The sequence below is a fragment of the Elephantulus edwardii genome, unplaced genomic scaffold (assembly GCF_000299155.1).
Source record: "Elephantulus edwardii isolate Elephantulus edwardi_28Jun2011 unplaced genomic scaffold, EleEdw1.0 scaffold00017, whole genome shotgun sequence".
Taxonomy (NCBI): domain Eukaryota; kingdom Metazoa; phylum Chordata; class Mammalia; order Macroscelidea; family Macroscelididae; genus Elephantulus; species Elephantulus edwardii.
The window spans coordinates 20,537,922-20,543,921 of NW_006399767.1; the positions used below are offsets into that span (position 1 = coordinate 20,537,922).

The following is a 6,000-nucleotide window of genomic DNA, read 5'->3' on the forward strand; positions in this document are numbered from 1 at the left end:
GTCAGAAGGGACTAGTCCTTGAAGAAGGACATCGTGCTTAGAAGAGTAGAGGAGTCAGAGCAGAAGAGGAAGACGGATGAGATGGATTGACATAGTGACTGTGGCAATGGGGTCAGGCAGGTCAGAGATGGTGAGATTGTCTCAGGGCAGGGCAAGGTTCATAGTGTTGCTACGAGACTTAGTTGACTCGACAGCACACACAACAACAACAACAACATCAAACCTGTGGATGTGAGCCTCTGGATACGGTTGTAGAGAGGCACTTCCTAGAGACAAAGAGGGCTGGTTGTGCTTCTCTACATACCAGACAGCAGCAATGAATGACAGAAACTTCAGAAACTTCTCTGTTGTTTACTTCTGTACAGTCACTAAATCTTACCAATCATTTTTTGAGATTCACACTATTCTCTCCCATACCATCATCATTTAAGTCTGCTTCATTCACCCCTAGATTTGCCTACAATGTTTCCAAGACAGTCTATAAATCACAGATGCTAGATAAAGCTGGAGAGGTAGGCCTTGTTAGCAATGGCAGAGAGTTTGTATTTTGGTCTAAATGCTGTAGAGGCTACTGAGATGGAGGAGAGTCTGCAGGGGTGGAGGGGTACAAAGGCACAGGTTCAATTTAGAATATTTTAAGATTTTTTTTTGTTGTTGGCTGCCTTGAGTCATCAATTCCTATTCAAGGCCATCCCATGCATTTGAGAGCTGAACTGCTCCACAGGGTTTTCTTGACTGTAATAATAAAAGCAGCTTGCCAGGCCCTTTCTTCCACAGAAGAAAGAAGGCTCTGGGAGCTACTAAACCAAAGGTGATGCCTCTCTGAGTGTTTGTGAGCTGTCATTGCTATTTTGACTCATAGTGACTCCACATGACAGAGTGCAGTCGCCCCATAAAAGTTTTCTAAACTGTACTCTTTATGGAGCTGATGGTCAAGTTTCTCTCCCACAAAGTCACAGGGTAAGTGGAAACTGCCAGCTTTTCTGTTACTCACTACTGATTGCCATCAAGTCAGAAGTGACAGATAACTAACCCTCCACTGGGTTTTCCAAGGCTATAAATGATACAGGAGGAGACTTCCCACCTTTCTCCAGTGGAGCCACTGGTGGATTTGAACTGCTGCCTTTGGGTTGGCAGTGCAGATGACTATGGACTAGGCCACCAGAGCTCCTGCCCTTTCAGTAAGGACCACTTATCTATTGCATCACCAAGGGCAAGTTCTCTCAACTTTAAGGATGAGTTGCCTAAAGTATGTTCAAATGGAGATAACCACACATATTGTATAAAATGGTTATGGAGCACAGAAGTGAGGACTAGAAAACACATACTTGGAACACAGATATTCATAAGGTCATTGAAACTGATGAGCTCCTCTTGGGAGAACTCAACTCTGGTGAGTTGTTGAGTTGGAACTGACTCATACAGCTAAGCCTCCAGTTGGTTTTCAAAAGCTGTAATTCACATGCCACGAGACTGCCCATCTTTCCAATGGAGTAGCTGATGGCTTCAAATTTCCACCTTTAGATTGACTGTGCAATTCCTTACCAATAGGCCACCAGAGCTCCCTTAACAAAGAACTAAAAACACTCAAAACCACTGGGTCCAGATGGTACCACAGGGGAAGGCTACCGAACCTTCAGGTATACCAAGTTAAAGAGATTCTGCAGAAATTTTTTAATAAAGCGAAGATAACATTAGTTACAAGTAAACTCATTTCTGATAATACAAATAAAGAAACTGCTAGGCCAATGTTACTTCTGAATATAGATACCAAAACAATCAATTCCCCCCCAAAACCACAAATCAAAAAACCACAGAACAAAAACATCAATGATCTATTAACAGAGTCCAAAGCCATTAACAAGATAATACATCAGGACTAACTCCAGGATTGCATGAGTGACTCAAATTAGGAAATTCATTAACATAATAAACAAATTTCAGATATTTGAGGGAAATTATATCATTACCTCCATAGATGCTGAATAGTCATTAAAACACTCAGTACCCATTTCTGATAGGAAGAGAAAAAACCCCAAAACTATAGTTAGGAAAACCTTAGAAAGCAGTCCTAGCAGCAGATAATCAAGTAAAAGGTCACAGAGTGAGTGGTACAGATTTGTTAGGTGCCATTGAATCAACTATGACTCAGAGCTGCCTATGAACAAGGGGTCTGGACCCTGTCCTATCCTGTGCCATCCTCATCATCTCAGATTTACTTAAGCCCATAGTTCTAGTCACTGTGCCAATCTATCTCATTGAAGGGCTTCCTCTCTTTCCCTATCATTTCCAAGCATGATGCCTTTTTCCAAGTACTGATCCCTCCTAATAACGTGCCCTAAGTATCTGAGAAGTTTCATCATCCTTGCCTCTATGGTTGCACTTTCTCCAAAACATGTTTTGTTTGTTCTTTTGTAATTTCATGACATATTCAGTACTTTTCTCCAACAACACAACTGAAAGGCATTTACTCTTCTGTCATCTTTATTCATTGTTCAACTTCTAGATCCATAGCAAGTACTTAAAAAGACAATGACTTGGATCCAGCACACCTTAGTCTTTGACATCCTTGCTCTTCAGCACTTTTGAAAAGTCCTTCACAGCAGATTTTCCCAATGCAGCATGCCATTTAATTATTTTTTTATCCTTTTTCTTATTAATTGTTATACATTTCCCCCTCTTTTCTTCCCATCCCCCAGCCCAGCTCACAATGCACTCTTTGTTCCAGATTGTTCTCACACATATAATGCATAATCATATATTCCTTTTGGACAGTTCTTCCCTGCATCTGATCTAATGCAGTGTTCATTATCTACCCACTCTTTCTCCATTCCCTCTCCAACCCTCTGCCATCCCCCCCATATCTGTCCTATTTTATAACAGTGGTATTATGGAGTATTTGTCCTTTTGTGACTGAGAGATTTCACTTAGCATAATGTCCTCAAGGCTCCCCCATGATCTGTAATGTTTTACTATTTTATTGTTTTTCAACGGTATGTAGTATTCCATTGTGTAGATGCGCCAGTTTTTCTATCCATTCGTTTGCTGATGGGCACCTGGGCTGTGCCCATCTCTTGGCTATTGTGAATAATGCAGCAATAATCATGAGTGCATACATCTGTTTGAGTTGTGGCTCTGGTTTCTTTAAGTTATAAACCCAGTAGTGGAATTTCTGGGTCAAATGGTAATTCTATTTCCAACTTTTTGAGAAAGCACCAGACTGACCATAGTACCACCAGCAGTATATAAGAGTGCCAATCTCTTCACAAACTCACCAGCATTTATTGTTTGCTGCCCTGTTGGTCTTTGCTATTGTTGCTAGGATGAGATGCTATCTCGTAGTTGTTTTGGTCATTTAATTTTTTGATTGCTGGTACCAAGGGCTGATTGTGAATCCAGGTAAAAGGAAATGGGCAATTTCAATCTTTTCTTCATCTATCAGCACATTACCTATCAGCCCTGTGGTGGGAAATTTTTGTTTTCTTGACATTAAGATGTAATCTATATTGAAGGTCATAGTCTTTGATCTTCTGTAGCAAGAATGTCAAGTCTTCTTCACTTACAGCAAACAATGTCAGAAGCCAGACACAAGGCTGTTCCGTATTATCTGTATGTTTGCTCTTAGGGGTACAACACTTATCTGGCAGTTTGTTTTATTGGGGTACAGACTCAGAAATCCAAAACCAGAGCCCAGAACATATGGAAATTTGGAAAGGGTTAGAGGAGGCATTTTCAATCACTGGTAACACTGATCAAGTGAATTGCTATTTGGGAAAAAGAGAAAATTTTATCATATTTATCTTAGAGTATAATTCTAAAATTGATAAGAAATAAAAAAAATTACAAAAAGAAACAAAGTTTCAGTACACATTTTTAGAAGAAAACATATGTTATTCTTTTATCATTTGATGTGTGAAAAAGGATTCTATTATTAAAAATCTAGATGTAGCAACAACAACAAAGTATGTCAGTTGGTACTAACTATAGAAAAAGCAGGCAAGGAGGGCAGGGGATGTTGTTGTTGTGTGTCGTTGAGTCAGAACTGACTCACAGCTGACTCTCCAGCAGGCTTTCAGAAGCAATAAATTGCAAAGGGGAGATTATCCATTTTCCTCTCATGGAGCAGATGCAGACTGTGTACCTTGGCGCTGATAGCCCAATTCCTCACCATTAGACCACTAGAGCTGAAGAAGAGCAGTCATAGGCAACCTTCTTGAAAAGTTGACATTTAAGCAAAGACTAGACTAAGTGACAGGGTAAACCACAAAGATATGAGGAGTAAGAATGGTCCAGGAAGTGCAAGTCCAATGTGTTGGAACATGTCTGATTCTGGCAGAGCTGGAGCAGTAAGAGAGAGGGAGAGTAGAAGGAGGTGAAGTTAGGAAGTGAGGGGGCAAGCGACAACACTGGCCTTGCAGAACATTTTTGACCTTTGATGATAACTGGGAATAATGTAGGAAACTCTGGCGGGTTCTGAGCAACAGAGTGATGTGGTCTGACTCACGTTTTTAAAGTCTCAGCTAAATGCAAAATGACCTGAGAGTGCTCTCACTTTGAGATAATTTATAAAGTGATTCTCAAACTGACCCCTTAGGAATCCTGCTTTTATAACTTCACATGCCAGTGACCATTTCTTCTTATTTGAAGCTATCTCATCCAAGACAGTGTCTGCAAATAACAGCTGGATGATCACCAAAGAACCATCCAGCATGGTTTTGAAATGAGAGGTCGCCTTTGGCAAGCCTTTCTGTCATGCCCTCATCTTTGAAGATGAAAGGCAGCAGGAGAGAGGTTGGAGGGCAGGCAGAAGTTAGAATCCAGGGAGGTGATAAACAAGTCCTCTGTGCTGTTAAGTCGAGCAGAGTGTGGTTCTACACTGTAACGTATGAGATCACCATGAGTCAGAAATGACTCACTGGCAATTGACAACAATAAAGAAGCTGGCAGAGCAACCTTCATGCCGGAAATGAGGTGCACACTTGGAGGTGGAGAGAGGGAGGGCAGGTTCAGGAGGAGACCAGCAAGGGCAGAGAATCAGAAGATGATCAACAATGCAGCAGTCAGTGAGTTACAAAGAAGGAGGAACCCTGTTTGTCATTACTATAGAGGTTTTGTTTACTCCCATTTTTCTAAAACAAATCTTTTGAATGTAAATCTTTCATTGATGGGTCCATACAGAGGAGAAGCTCTGCAAAGGCTTCTTTTGGGGTTGCTAACTGAAAGGTCAGCCATTCAAATACACCAAACATTCCACAAGATAGAGACAAACAATGTCCTCCAGGAGAGATTTGCAGTCTTGGACAGCTCATGGAGGCCATGGGTTAAAATAGAATCAAGGGCGGTGGGCTGGGCTTGGTTTTGGCTCTCTGTGGGACTTGGTGGGCTTGATGGTTTTCAGCTCTGATCTCAGCAATGTACCTCTAAAACAAGTAGGAGTGAGACTTCATTTGAAGAGGGGGTCTGAAATTTGGAGGCATTTCTTAATATCTTCACTTACTGCTTAGGACCTTGGTGACTGGAGCAGACACCTCAGGGTGAGCCGGGAGACCCTCTAGTCCTTCCTCCTGGGCTGCTGTGCTGCATGTTTGCTGCACTTTGCATGCCTTGGAGAGTCAAAGGCAGAGGATGCAGGAGGGCAGGAGGGGATCGTAAAAAAGAAGAGAGAACAGAAATCAACTCTCATTTCCCCTGCTAACCCTTTTAGTTCCTATTTATGACCATTCTTTGAATGGAATGGGAAAAAACAAGATGGGAGACCACTGTCCTATCAATGGAGAGCACCAATCCCCCAAAAGCAAAACTAGCTTTATGGCACAACAGAAGAGAAAGAATCAAGGCATAAATTAGAGCCTTAACATTGGCAGAAACTCCGGAGCACCAGGATTTAGTAAAATGACAGAGGGCCAAAATATGACAAAGTTGTAATTGGGAGACAGGAAGTGACACTATTTCTCACAGCCACATATAATAGAAGGGAAAGTAGAGAGATTAAGAGAAAAA

At 41.5% G+C, this 6,000-nt stretch overlaps 1 protein-coding gene across 1 annotated transcript in view; it reads right to left on the bottom strand.

Moving 5' to 3' along the window:
- Nucleotides 1-6,000, bottom strand: part of DNAH8 (dynein, axonemal, heavy chain 8) — a 555,032-nt gene that overhangs the window by 55,126 nt on the left and 493,906 nt on the right. The gene's annotated exons all lie outside the window — the stretch shown is intronic.